This window comes from Thermobia domestica, chromosome 9 (assembly GCF_964235325.1).
Source record: "Thermobia domestica chromosome 9, izTheDome1.hap1.1, whole genome shotgun sequence".
Lineage (NCBI taxonomy): Eukaryota > Metazoa > Arthropoda > Insecta > Zygentoma > Lepismatidae > Thermobia > Thermobia domestica.
Genome location: NC_137462.1, coordinates 249,098,619 through 249,111,928, shown reverse-complemented (window position 1 = coordinate 249,111,928; position 13,310 = coordinate 249,098,619). Strand labels below are relative to the sequence as shown.

General features: G+C 32.8%; 1 long non-coding RNA gene across 1 annotated transcript in view; it reads right to left on the bottom strand.

Moving 5' to 3' along the window:
* The window catches only part of LOC145694246 (uncharacterized), a 1,290,393-nt gene extending 1,284,016 nt beyond the window's left edge, over positions 1 to 6,377 (bottom strand). Inside the window, exons 1-2 of the long non-coding RNA XR_014132974.1 lie at positions 6,257 to 6,377; positions 638 to 654 (exon numbers count right to left, since the gene is read on the bottom strand). This is a non-coding gene — a long non-coding RNA (uncharacterized LOC145694246). The remainder of the gene's footprint in view (positions 1 to 637; positions 655 to 6,256) is intronic.
* Positions 6,378 to 13,310: the final 6,933 nt, after the last annotated feature.

The following is a 13,310-nucleotide window of genomic DNA, read 5'->3' as shown; positions in this document are numbered from 1 at the left end:
CAGAGATTCATCTTAGAATGGAGATTGTTTCGTTAGTCACCTACTTTACAACCTTAACTGTATAAATACCTGAAGCGAGCTTCCAACTGCTGTCAGTGCGAAGAAAATGTGCATGGAAGTTTGTTAGCATCTGCCCAGACATTTTACAAACTGCAAATTACCCGGCCCCCAAGTAGTGGAATTAGAGTCTTTAGGGGAAGATACTTTTGCTGCTGTTTGTACTAATAAACTACCGGCAATTATGTAATACAGTGGTAGCCAATATTTCCGCTGGTTTACCATCGACCGACAAGTCTCAAAGAAAGCATTCGTTGGATTGTGAAGTACTGTAACTCTCGATAACTATTGTTAGTTTATGAAACACTTTCATGGTACTCAAGAAAATGCAAACAGAATGACAATAAGTTTTAAAATCAAAAGGGATGGTGCGATTAAATACTTTTCCAATCTAATTAAATTGAATACATTGCAGCATCTCAATGTGAGATCATATAAAATGTCTCACTGGTGTTAACATTTTCATAATACTTGGGTTTCGAAGATAGCATTGAGTACCATAGTAAACAGTATTAATATTTTGAGAAATGTTCATATTTTAAGTGTGAGTTGAAATTGTGTAATGGGAATGTATACTTACATATTTGCAGTTTATAGCTACAAAAAGGAAAGATCACATTAGTATTTATCATTGTCTATATCAGACATTTAATAGTTGAAAACATTAAAAATAAAACCCACAAATAAACAAATATACAAAGATATGATATGCTTCCTGTAGCTACTTGGATTTGGAAACTGTATAAGTACGTTTTCAAGCTCACGTTGTCCATATAAAAGTAACCAAGGAAGTTCTCCGCTTTTCACCCGCCGCCTTCGAATTCCGGTATGTCACTTAAGACATAACCTGGAAGATCAAAAATAGTTCCCATTTTCATCGACGTCATATTGTGAACGTCGTGAAGACATTGCATTCCATTACATTAAAACTTGTTGGGCCGTGAAGCAGGTATCAAGCGCATTTTACACTTCCATTAAGGTGATTGTTCAATGAATGGAAGAGGCGATAACCCGACTGCGCAATGCCCGTAACTAGGACGGATTAATTAGTGTTTCCCACCCAAGGCTTCGCATGGTATACCGTGTCATCCTAGCCACGCGGGGCTTAGCGTTGTTCTGTAACAGGAGGACGCTTTTGCCACTGAGAAGAGCTAGCTCCACACTTTTGAGTTTTTTTTCAACACGACTCAACTGCTGAGAGTACACAGCTACATTGTTGGTCTGACCAACTTTTAGCACTTCTCGATGCACGATGCCGCAAGCAGTCCACCAAACATACAGAGGTTCCTTCTTGTGGTGAAGTGCTGCTTTCGGCTGTTGAGAATTGGGTACTCTACGAAGCTCCTTAATAATTAGTTGGCATCCAATTATAATTATTAATAATTAGTTTGCTTTTGTTGCCATTTGGCCCAGGGTCAAATCATGTGGAACACATCGAACAAACTTTTAGTACTTCTCAAGTCAATAGAGGTAATGTAGTTTCTCACATGACTGGCCATTGTTCACCTCAATATCTGCCCGAACATCTTTATTGTGTACATATTTTGGTCTTCTGCCACATGGTGAGTGATCGAGTGTTTCGTCACCGTCATTAAAGTTGTTAAACTACTAGTACTCTGTCCGCGTATTCACGACAGCCTCACCAAAGGCCTGTTGTATCTTCCAGCCCGCTCCAGGGGCCTCGGACCCCAGTTTGAACTCGTACAGCGTGCACGCCCTTAATACGGTCTGTTGAGGTTTCATGTCCACTCTGACCTTACGCAAGTTCACGGCATAGCTGAACTGCCACATGTAGGTAGTGTGTTTGATATACTCACACCAACAACTGATCTTCGCATTATGTTCATTCGCATTCAACATTTTTGCTTCTTGTGGATAGTTCTCTTTTATGATTGGGATCTATGAATTAGGCCTATGTTGATTATATGTTTCCTTTTACTGGTATAAAGTTTGGAGGTTGTTACGGCCTTTCTTGTCTTATAGCGTTGTATGATGGAGCACTCCACCTTAATTTTTCGTTCTCTTTGATGGTTATAAAATAATCATAAATATCAATTTTATTTTGGTGATACTAATTTTAAAAACTATCCTATCATCTCTGATGAGAAATTCTTATTTTATATTGTTATATAATTGAGTACAAGGGTTTAGGAGATAGTACACACTCCTTCTTAAAATTGGAAGGCATTTCGTTCCCTTTAATGATTATAAATTATCAATTTTAGAGGTTATTGGTTTCATTTTTCATCACGTCTTATTACCTTATGGGATTGAGTACGTTGTTTCAGGACTGCACCTTTTTAATTCGCTCTCTTTTATGGATATAAAATAACCAAGAATTTCAAATTTGGGAAGTTATTGACCTCCCCTTGATGAAGTATTATTACCTTATATAATTATACACGTACATTGATTTGGGAGGAGTACCCACCTCAATCCATTACAATTTAGAAGGTGCAAATTTGATACAGTTGTTTATTTACTACGTGATGGATTTTGGTTCTTAAAAGTACCAAAAATGATAGGATACATACATCATGGTATACACACAAATTTGATATCAAAATTTAAGTACTTCGTGATACATTTTTTCCCTTAAAATGCAAAAAGCATATGTTATATACCTCAGGAGTGATTATGTTATGAACAGGCATACCTTTAGTGTATATTGTTTATCCTTAATTTAGAAATTATCAATTTTAAGGTAATGTAGGACATCATGTTTGTATTATTCATCTTCTTGAATAATGGTTGGTTAGTATGATATAGACATTGCGTCTCTCCGAGGGTAACAGGTATCTATAGAACAAAATCCGTGAGTTCGATTCTTGGTGATAGTTTAAGAAAAGTAATTCAGATTCGTCGAGTTCATTTTGAGTTTAACGTCCCATGATTATGTCCCTTATGCTAAAGGAGACATGATGATGAGTAATAAAAAAATGGTGAATGCGAAAGGAAGAGAGAAGGCACGAACATCACAAATTTACTTGCTTAGGAATTGAACCAGTGAACTTATGCATCAAAGGTAAACGTTTTACCACTGAGCTACCGTAGCCCATTGAGAAGTCATTTTTTCTCTGCCAGCAGATATGACAATATGTTCATGTCTCATATAGCTAATCTGTTGAAAAGGAACTTTGTTTTAGATTTGTGTTATCATTTTGTATTATTTGATTTAGTTCCGTATAATACTTCTACTTCTCTTTAACCTTGAACGAAACCCTAATGACTCTAATACAGTGCAAAGCGTTTGATAGTCAGTGACATATTCAGGTATATGACATAAACATTACCTTATTGTATAATTTAGACTGTATTTAGAAATGAAAATACTTATCGGACCTTTATGAATTTTTGATTGTTGGCAGACACCTATGTTCGAATCTTGTTTTGTTCATATAGTTGAGATTTTATGTAAAAATATAACTCAGTGCCTTAGCGATACTAGAACAATGAATCGGTAACAATAGTCGAACGATTTTTCAGAGTTGCCACCATTAAATTATTTGTATCAGAATGAATCTATTCATTTGTTCGAAGCAGTTGCTTTTAACACAAAAGTTTTTTTATTTTTTTCTAAAAGAAATTTTTCTTTCTTACAAAAACACACGAAATTTCGGAAAAAGATTTTTATATATATTTTTACGTAAAACAACAGTTTCAGGAATTTTTATGCATTTAAAAGTTTGTTCCACCTGTAAACTGATGGAGAAAAAGAAATGGAATTCGAATTTCAATTTACCGGTACAAAATAAGAATTAGAATTGAAAATGTGAAATAAAATACAGAATTTCTTTTTTCAAAGAATATGTATTTTTCTCCATGTTCGTATACGTACATTTCTTTTTCTTCTTCGTACGTGAAATAAGGCGTGTATTTGATTTCATATCTGACGTTTCAAATTCCGTAAAGACAAAAAAAAAAAACAAAAAAAACACACACATTAATATACATGACAATTTTATTTTGTTTCGTGAAAAAGAAGACAATCAAGTTGTTAAGACCTAGCAAGGGCATAAACTAACTTGTACAGCATGAGACATTAGATAATCAGCATTTACGTCGTGGTCCTTACAAGAGAGAGAGAGAGAGAGAGTAGAAATGCAATTTGTTTTCATACAATATATTATCTCGTTTTTCTTCTAGGACGTTGAGACAACTCGTTGTTGATTGTTGTTTCGTCGATGTAACAAACTAGATACTCAAAGAAATCTACTCCTGAGTTTGTCTTTGCTGGGTATATCAACAGGAGAAAGCCTCGTATTAAATTCCCATCTCTGTTGTTTCTTTGATATTTCCTCTTAGCACGTCTTTGGAAAAGAAGGAATGATTGATGTTGCTAGGATTGGAGAAAAAAAAGGGAAGTACGGCTATTATTCTGTTTTGACTTTCTTGTACCCATAGGGTAAATGTCTCGTACGTGTCGGGTACTAGTCGGCGTTTTATATAGAAGAAACTGTACTTCTTCAGTTTGGTAAAGTATCTTGTAAATTTTATCCTGATTCTGGGTTATGTATTCTTTTTGACGTACCTATGGATACTTTTTCCGATACTTCATTTAGAATGTGATGCTAGTATCAACTATAAAGTACGAATATGTTGTATGAAAGCGGGTCCTCCCTTCCCCACATCTTATAGCTTTTTGTTGGAAAATGTCATTACTGTGATATGACACAAATCATTTTCAATGCACTGTCCAACTGCCGTTAATAAACTACGGTAGCTACAACAGTAAAGGGAAGAAGAAACGGATGAAAAATCGAGGACGAGGAAAGTAAAACGAGAAGTCGTCACTGCGCAAAATGCACAAGTAGTTGTCGCCTTGAAATACACTATCATGTAAAGTAAATCAATCAATTGTGTGAAGTACACGAAATCGTTCAGATCACATTGTCTTCAGATTCGACTACGCGAGTACAGCGTTTTCCGCACTACTAGTATTATTTGATTTAAAATATGGTAGATTCTATCTCAACCGTATCAAACCAACCTCGACTGCTTTGGCCTGAATACCAGAGATCCTTTCGCATACTAGTCCTCTTTATGAAACGAGAAAGGTTAAAGGTGGTTTTCTCCGGCTCATCAAGTGTGCTAAACGTGGTAGAAGCGCTTCTCCAACCCCGTCTAACAGCACTTTGATGGACTTTCATCTCGGAAACGTTCCAAATAATCACGACAAATGCCTTGTTGATAGTACAAAATCACGTTTTTTTACAGTTACAGATTCCACCGAGTTTAGAGTTTTTTTATAAAGAAAAACAAACAATGGATCCTTCCAAAATTTGTTCTTTTGGTAGTGAGACTTTCCGGCAAAAGTTTTTCACTATCGATGTTATGGAAAACACCAGTGCAGAACATACTAGGGTTTTCATTACAAGACCTGTTTATTATGGTCGCCATCCTAACGGTTAACTTGAAGCAACTTGAAGAAGCGTATGTAGACTACTTTTGACCCCTGTTTGAAAACATGAGCAATGAGGACCTTCATACAATAACAGGGTTAAAGGCACAATTGAATCATCATATCAAACTCGTATCTGACAAGAGTCAAAGGGCTGTGAAACCTACAATTCTGGGTGTATATTTGAATTGGTTGCGAACGAGAAGAACAATAAAAAGAGAATAAACGATGAACTTAAAAAAATTTAAGATCGTCTAAATAGTAAGTATGCCATTTTCTGGATAAGCCATATAACGAAGTATAGCTGGTCCCAAGCTCAGTTTTGAAACGACGAGGATATAATTTAAAATAGACGAATAGAGCACACAACTACCATGTAAAGATTGTTCTTAAATTATCACCTTTAAATAATAGTATGAGTGTTAAGGAGGTAGTTGTGAGATATTAGAGGGTAAAAAAATACTATCACAGTAGAAGAGCAAAAGTGAGATTAATTTTTGTAACATATAATCATAAAACTTATTTTAAAACTACATCAATTTATCTTCTACGTTATAATGACCCCATGGCAGGAAATGTATCCTATCTTTTAAAATACATGTGTTATAAAGTTCAAAACTAAATTATTTACTTCTGCACAGAGTAGATCATGCTTATAACTTTTATTTAAATTCTTCTCATTTTTGTACTTATTTTTTGAGCAAACATACTTTACAGTAATTAAATATTAGTTCTTTATATGCAACAGTTTTCTGAATACCCTCTGTTATTTGCAATTTTATTCTTTAAAGAACTTACCTTTAAAATCTTTAACTGTTAAATCGAATTGGGATGCTTTAGTTGAGAGAATTTTTTATATTAAACCAACAACCTCTTCTATAATTTTACCTTTAATTTTATCAATTATTTTTTGTTTATCTGTGGTATCTTGTATCAAATTAGTCAATAATATTCTTTACACCTTCGAGTACCTATCTCTACCAGTATGACACATCTCTATTTTATCCTTATGTTTTGGTTTTAACACATAATAATGGAAGTCATATATTAAATATTTTGATAGAATTAGTATATCAACACATATCAGTTTATTAAAAGTCATTGTTCTTTTATCCAATATTATAGCACATAGATTCTCCGCATAAACATTATTTTTTTAAATTCGGTTGAGCAATTACTTTCAATATTATTGCTGGACAACATTTTATTGCTTTGGGCTACATTTTTTAAAAATATTTTTCAGTCCTTTTCCAACGACTGAATTATATTTGAACTTATAGAAGACTTTCTCAAAATCATTAGCCGCTTTAGTTCTCAGTCGTGTGTTTAAATCTATATAATTCTTCAACAAATCGATCGTTCAAACTTTCCTACTCGATGCATTTTCTTTAATTCAAATCCAAGTGAAAAACATTGTTTTAATTTTCGATAGTTAATTATATATTTTTTCTTTATCATATAGTGTTGATAGTAGCTTTGGTGGTGTAGAGGCCGATGGGCACATATTTTAGGAGTCAATCGATTGTCTTTGTGAAAATCATGGAACTCGCTTGAATATTCGAGATATACTTCTAATATACAGCCAGTATTAACACTTTCCGACCTGAGTTTTTTTTAATAATATTGTTTTATATTTCAATGGATTACTTATTAAGTGCGAGTAAACTAGCGATGGTGGCAAAACCGTACAAAGCTCTCGTTCGTTGGCAAAATCTAGAATTACGATGCACGAAACAACTTGGAATCATTCGGCATGAAATATGCGCTATGATAACCAAGAAAGATCGTGATTCCAATTAGAATTACACGCTCAGAAAGGGTTATCGACCATATTTGAAAAATCCATTTCTTTGGTTTCTCCCTCACATAACCATCTGAATCCCTTATACCGTAGATATTGATTCATAGCCCATCCATACAAATTGTTGGCTTTTAAGTACATGATTGTAAGAATATTCTGTATTCTCTTCATAATTTTCAACATATTTATTCTATGATTTTATTTATCTTTTTGAGTATTGACCCATTCCACCTCTTATACCTTCCTCTATCATCAAGAGACTATCACAATCTATTAATAACATTAATTTGATATTCGTCATCTTTATCATTGCGTCGCAAGCTAATCCGAGCAAGCTATTGTCCGAGATTATTAATTATAAAACATTCCCAAACTTCCTTTGCATGCTCATAGTCCTCATTACTAATATTTGTTAATCAGCTTGTTGAAGAATGCTTCCTTTTTTAGTATTTTTCGAACTTATTCCAATAATTGTGTATGGATAAACACGTAACCATGCATAGAAACGAATTTTCTTATCACAACTTTTAATTCTTCTTCATCAGAACCGAAGCGTTGTGTATGAGCCATTCTTCTCTTATTAGGTTTGGTGATAATTTGGCGAAACTATATATCATAAATCAAAATAACTCTATAAAATTAAATTTGATATTCGATCTTTTTTACTGAATGATAAATATCGTTTCAGTTATTAGGTATTAACTCTATTTACTACTGGTTAATTCCTTAATGTCTTATGAACAAGTGAGAATCATATTATGTTTGGTAGAAACATATGTATTTTAACTTTTAAATACCAGTTACTAAACAACGAAGCTACAAATTATGCAGCTATGTGATCATGATCTTTAACTCTAAGATCGTTTCAGAATATTTTAATTATAGTAGGAACAGTGTTTAAAATTGTTGAAGTCGTTTATCTGTTCATAAGTTAAAAGTAATTCGTTATTTTGTTTACATATCTCCGCTATTTGTTGGGCTTCTTTCTTTAGCACTTTTATAAAATTTTTACACGCTGATAGTCTTTCGCATATTATTATTTTATGGATAACATGCTTTACAACCTTATATAGTAATCATTGAAAATCAATATAATTCACAATTTTCATTTTAATTGTATATGGATAGTTATTAAATTCAATATATGTATCTTTTGTGGTTTCAATTTTAACGGCTTTGTGAGTACAACAATCATTTATTATTTAATGTATCTGGTCAGTGGAGATACAAAAAACATATATCACGTAAATATTTTCGATCTTTAAATTTAGTAATTTGGCTACTAATTAATATATTTTAGTCTTTAATCCAAAAAATGGGCTTTATTTTCTTCTCTTATAAATACTAAATTTACATATTTTTTTCTTTTGAGTGTGATATAAAATGTACACCATACATTTCAAGTTTTATTTATACACATTGATGGACTATCGAGTATTCTTTCAATTTTTGGAATTTCATTTAGTTTTACCGGAAAATCAATATGCTTTATTTTTATTTCCAAGTCTGTCAAAACATGTTTGTATTTTCATGGTCGTTGTGAATGTTTCTAAATAGGATGTTGAACAGAAGCAATTTAACATAAAAACATTTTAATCCTTGCTCTTTAAATTAATAATAACTGTTTTTTGTTTTAATTTTAGCTGGTTGTTTTTTGTATTATGATCCTCTATATGGTGCATATTTATTAAGTGGTAATAACATAAAGTTCATATTCATAAGAGCAACATATAGAACCTCTAGCTTTACACTTATAAACTTTTGTTCTCAGTATTTCTTTAGCATTAGTTATAAATTCTTTTAAATCGGTTCATTGGTATATTTATTTGTTAGTAGTGTTAAAATAGAAGCTTTTGATTCCTTTTCCTTTATTTTGTTCAGATTCTATTAAAATATTAATCTTCAATGAACCATGATTGTTTAAGCTATTATTTAGTTTATTTATCAAAGACTTTGATGTTGAATAGCATAATGTTCTAGGGAATTACGTGCTTCTAGGGCATCTGTTTTAAATTTTCACGTTTATAATGTTGATTTAAATGCTGAATCTTGGAGCTCTACATCAACTGGTTTTGATTCACATTTAGTTATGGTTCTTTAAACATTTCTTTTTTAAAATGAAAACCGTTAAAGACCTATCTTTCTATTAAATCTTAGAAGTGTCAGTTCTACAAAGATTCATTCTTTAAATGAGAATATATTTTTTCAGTTGTAATTTATTATATTCATCTTCATGTTGTTTAACAATGCCGTTCAGGTCTGCTTTCCTTACTTGGGAATATTTAACCATCTTTCTTTGCATATTTTTTCCTAATTCTACTACACTATATGAACTTAAATTTGTCATCTTCTTGTTTTGTACTTTCACCTTTTGATGTAATTTCGTTGTTGTTTAATTATTATTTACAGTGCTATTAACACTCATTTCTTATTAATTATAGAGAAGATTTTGTAGCAAAATAAAACAGCTAATATTCATACGACCTGGCCATATGCTATATTTATTAGCTGTTGTCTAAGAAATTCGACTTGCATCTTAATATAACATCAAAATCACAAATAATTATATATAAAACGAGTTATTTTCCACGTGTCCAAAGTGCCGTCAAGTATCGTCAGTCCGCTATCGCCTTCGGCGAATAATGATGGGAAAATGACCTACGGCATAGCATCGTTCAGCTTACGGTTGAAAGCTGAAAGCAATTGATGTGGCTGCCGTCATCGTAAAGCTGGATGACACATAAAGACTTTTCGACAAATGACCGCTGAATGATTGTACGAACTCTGTATTGTTCTAAACTGTCTTTTGTATGCTGGATCTGAAGAACAATGGCTGACAGCACAGCTGATCGGGTAACCGTGTCAGACAGTTCATGGGCTTAAAAAGTACTTGCGTGACCGATTATAGCAGAACAGATTACTTTATACGTGACTTGAAAAAAGTATCAAATATACTGCGTAAAGCTTTCCTCATTGCAAACAATTATATCCAATTAAAAGTTCTCACTGTCAATTACTAGTTACTTTTGACATGCTCGGGTGGCCGTGTCATTGTTGTTGAAACAACACACAAGTAACACTAAAGTTGTAGTTATTCTGTGCTTTAACCACGTTTTGGTATAAACATCAATGCAATATTTTGTTGGCAAAATTTAGAGCAGAGGATTAAAGGCAGCACCGAAGAGCCCATGTGGCAGGTGAATGCCGGTACTTATGGTTTCAAGCAAGTTCAGAGACGGATAAGTGGCAAAAGCCACCTTAATACCGTAAAATTGCGGCATTCGTGTAATTTCCTAACGCAATAAGCTCGCCAAATATTCGAAGACAGGCCGCCACGGTTAGCGGTTGATCCGACTACATCTAGCACATCTTCTTTTAACTGCCCCTTCATTCTTGTTGACCCATCTTATTGTTTCTGTTTATTTTATCATGTAGCATATGTCCATAGTTTCTGAATAATTAACAAGCTTCTATATCAAAATATAAGCTACGTCTATAACATCATTACTAGCTTCTTCTATATCATCCTCACCAGAATCATTATTACTATTTTCTATTAAAAGATTTCTGTACATAGGGAAGCATTATTTTCTCTCCACCAGCTACATCCAACACAAAGTTCACAGCTAGTTTCAAACATTTCAAATTTCGACTCCTTACATATCGGACATCAATTTTACGATTCATCAATTCTGAACAGCTTTTTATTTATATTAATTTATTTCTTAAAGATCCATTTAAATGATCGTTCTTAAGAACTTAAATATTTCGTATTTCATTTTAGTAGGAAAAAAGTGATCGATCTGGCTCAACATAGAACAACATTGGCCATATGAGGCCAACTCACAAGCCCCTGGGAAAATGACCACCGTGCACCGTGAGCCCACGGTCTTTTACGACCTCCATTTTAGGGGTGAATTTATTCCCTTTTATGAGCACTTTTAAGGGGGTGTATTCGTTCTCTTTTACGAGCATATTTTAGGGGGTGAACTCGTTCCCTTTTACGAGCATATTTTCCAACCCCTATTTGAACATAGCAGAATATGAACATACAACAGAACAGATTCGTTCCCATTTATGAACACTCTTTCAGGGGTGAACTCGTTCTCTTTTATGAGCACATTTTCCAACCCTTATTTTAACATAGCAGAAAGTACACTGAGACTATGAACAGATAATACATAAGAATACGTAACATAGCAAGGGTGTATTCATTCCAACCCCTATGTATGTTAATTACGAACAGATAGAAGAGCACATAAAACTACAACCTCCATTTTAAGGGGTGTATTCATTCTCCAACCCTTACGAACACATAGCAGAAATTACGAACACACAGAAGATCAGATAATACATAAGACTACGTAACATTTCAAGGGTGAACTCGTTCCCTTTTCCAACCCTTATTTTAACATAGCACATCAGACAGAGACTACGAAACATAGCAGAGGTGAACACACAGCAGATACATAAGACTTGTTCCACCCTTATTTAGAGTATGGTATATTTTCCAACCCATGGTCTTTTACGACCTCCATTTTAGAGGGTGAACTTAGAAATTACATAAAACTAAGACAATAATGAGGTTGTATTCGTTCCATGGAAGATTAAACATAGTCCATTTTAAAGGGTGGGCCTATTTTCCAAACATAAGACTACGGAGGGAGGGTGTACTCGTTCTCATTTTTCAACCATTATTTGAACATAACAGATAATACATTCGAACTCTATAGCAAAGATTCTTTTAAGGATTGAACTTGTTCTAACCTATATTTGAACATAGCAGAGATGATTATTTAAAGAATGCGAAACTTCCGTGTTTTGTTATCAGTTACATAATAACTTCCGCCATATGTAGATAATTCTCATTATGTCATTCATCCGGATTTTAAAAAACATTGACCTAGTTTTCTCTTTAACAGACAATAACTTGTCATTCAACGATAGGAATCCCTGAACGTAATGTAATCAATCACAAAGCTATAAAAAAAGAGGGGAGTCCCCGAGCATGACTCATACTATTGCGCAATATTACGTAATGCGGTCAGACAGGTATAAAAGACTGACCAACATGTTTTTTTGTAATCACTTCATGTTTACCGTGTGAAGCGTAAAGTTGAGATATTTTTGTGTGTGTGCGTTTATATTATTAGTGTGGTTTATTAATAGTGTGGTTTTGTTTTCTTTTGTAAGTAAGACATTTTATAATAATATTATATTATAAAAACTCAGTTCAAAATTATTATAGTAACTTTGAAGAGTTAGTTAAAAAAATGGCAACAAAAAAGGTTAAATCAAATACTATCAATTCTGATACTGTATTTAATAATAATTTAAAAAAAAATTATTTTAAAATGTGATACTGATTTAAATGAGGATAGTGGATGTTTTTAAAGAATAAAAGAAAAGACTGTTTAGATATATTAAAACAGGAACAAGATAATTCAGCATTTAAAGTAAATTTTTCTTTGGCTACAACTTTTGTAAAACCAGTAGATTTAGAAACATGTCGATTCTTTGTAAATAGTGGTAACGAAATTATTTTGCTGAGTACAGATGTGAATTCTATAATAGAAAAACTATTTAATAAAATTTTAGTTGAACAAGAAAATAGAGCAATTAAGAAATCAGGGTGGTCTTTATGTTCTGAACCAAACCATCACTTAGAAATTAAAATCAGTAAATATGATCCTCTTTCCGCTTCTTCTTTTATAAAATTACCTCAATGGATTTTATCTAAAAAGAAATGTGTTTTAAATATTCAAAATAATGATAATAGATGTTTTATGTATAGTATTCTAGCTGCGTTGCATCCCGCAAAAGAACATTCACATCGTGTGAATAATTACATACAATATATTAATACTTTATTACCGTTATTTGAAAAAACCAATATAAAGTTTCCCGTTGAAATAGAACACATAAGCAAATTTGAACATATTTATAATTCCGTATTTCCTAAGGAACAAATTTCCATTAATATATATGGCATTAACTATGATCATGAAACTATTTTCCCGTTACGTATAAGCGAAAACACAGCTGTAGGTA